Source organism: Onychostoma macrolepis, chromosome 19 (genome assembly GCF_012432095.1).
Source record: "Onychostoma macrolepis isolate SWU-2019 chromosome 19, ASM1243209v1, whole genome shotgun sequence".
Lineage (NCBI taxonomy): Eukaryota > Metazoa > Chordata > Actinopteri > Cypriniformes > Cyprinidae > Onychostoma > Onychostoma macrolepis.
In genome coordinates this window covers 2,390,957-2,393,133 of record NC_081173.1, presented here as the reverse complement: position 1 = coordinate 2,393,133, position 2,177 = coordinate 2,390,957, and the positions used below count along the sequence as shown (strand labels likewise).

At 35.4% G+C, this 2,177-nt stretch overlaps 1 non-coding gene across 1 annotated transcript; it reads left to right on the top strand.

Annotated features, from left to right (window-relative positions):
- Positions 1-1,550: 1,550 nt before the first annotated feature.
- On the top strand, positions 1,551-1,688 carry LOC131526489 (U11 spliceosomal RNA). Its single transcript, XR_009267477.1, has one exon. It is a non-coding gene; the product is annotated as a U11 spliceosomal RNA (small nuclear RNA).
- The last annotated feature ends 489 nt before the right edge of the window (positions 1,689-2,177 follow it).

Genomic DNA, 2,177 nt, shown 5'->3' with positions numbered 1-2,177 from the left:
CGTCGTCTGATTGGTGGATGCATGCGGCGCCCATAGACACAGCTTCAGTTCATTGGCAGTGCCTAATCTTCAGTGCGTGCATCACACCGGAGGATCACTGGCTGTTCCTGCTGTGGCATATGCTAACCACACTCCCATATGGACCACAGAGACTGTTTAGTTCCTGTTTTTGACTTGGTCATTGGCGGCAGTGTAAGGATACCTTTAAAGGTGCATGAAGTAATATTTTCCACACTTTAAAAATACGGTGTCTATTTACACTAAGTGCAAATAGTCCACCTTGTTGGCAGAGGCTATTTACACTAACTCCAACGTGTGATTGGGATAGTCACCACTGAAAAAAGATGCTCATTAGCTATCAGTTTCAGTGGTGTAGATGGTAAAGTGTGTGCTTTTTAACACAATCGACCCGAGTTTGAACCCGTCTTTTTTTCTCCCTTTTAAAATCTCATATCGCATCGGAAAGGCATTTATTTTCAATAAAAATGAAGGAAATAATCAAAAAGTTGAAACTAAAGTATCGGGTAGGGTTAGGGTAGGTGTAGGGAGGGCTATTGTCCCAATAAAGTGGCATCCATTTAATAATTTTAATTCAAATTATAATTTACACTCAATGCATTATTATTGCATACTGTTTTATAATGTACTACAATACCGAGGTGCAGATAATTGCCACTATTTGCAATAAGTAGTATAAATAGCAGAAAATCTTGCTATTTTAACATAGTGTAAATAGAATCTATAGCTATTTTCACTTAGTGTAAATAGCATATCGTTAAAAAATACTGCTATTTTCACTTAGTATAATAAAAATATGCCCTTTCAGGGAGGTTGTTGTGATGTCTGGCTGTGTGTGTCATGAAATTCAAGTCAGTAAAAACCAACTTGAAAAGGGACATGACGTGTGGCCAAGTGGTGACCCATACTTGGAATTAGTGCTCTGCATTTAACCCATCCTAAGTGCACACACACTCAGAGCAGTGGGCAGCAGCACCCAGGGATCAGTTGGGAGTTTGGTGCCTTGCTCAAGGGCACCTCAGTCGTGGTACAATCCCTACAATAATCCAATAATCCCTGCCAGAACTGAGACTCGAACCTGCAACCTTTAGGTTACAAGTCTAACTCTCCAACCATTAGGCCACGACTATTTTTTTAATTTTTATTTTAATTGAGATTTATAAATAACCTGAAAACTAAATAAATAAGCTTTCCATTGATGCCCAGTGAACTTTCCATTTTTGTTATGATAGGACAATATTTGGCAGAGATACAATTATTTGAAAATCTGGAATCTGAGGGTGCAAACAAATAAAAAATATTGAGAAAATCACCTTTAAAGTTGTCCAAATATTATATATATGTATTTATTTTACCAAATTAATTTGTAAGGAGATTGACAAACTTGAACAAAAATTATTTGAAATTCTGATGTAACATAAAAACTGATCCATGTTTTGTTTTTATTTAAAAATATAAGAATGTGTCGTTACCCTTGCTGAGATGCCTTGCATTTGTGAACATGAGTGCTCTGCTTGAATTCCTGAAAGGTTAAAAAGAGCATTTGCTGTAATTAGCATAGTTGTGGAAGAGAGATTCTCTGACACCGTTACAGAATCGCTATCAAGAGATTTTGGATGCACAATTTTTGTAAGTTGGGGCAACTATTGACCAGCGTTCTAAGCGCCTCATCCTATATACATATATAAAGACATAGAAATATTTAATATTTCTAATTAAAAAGCAAAGCAATTCAGAACATTTGACCTATTGAACAAGTTGTTTTGCAAAATAGTTCATTGTAGAAACTCCACACACTGGTGACGCCTGCTGGTCAAAACTGTTCTGCAATGAAAACTCAGATCAAACATGAATAAAAAAGCTTTTACAAATACATTGCAAATGTTTTATTAAAAGTATGTTTCATTAAAATGTGTACAAATTGATTAAACTAGAACTATAGATACTGATTCAATGGTTTAATGGTAGGAGGTGACTCGGTGCACTCGCATGATTCAGGGGTTCACATAGGTTTGTTTAAAATATCTTCTAGTATGTTATAAACATAATGTTCTGTTTATTATAAGCATGTGCGTTTAATATTTTGTTTATAATGTTTTGTTTTCTTTTATACGTTTTTATACGCATACGTTGACTTTTAACATCTAGAGAGGACCTAC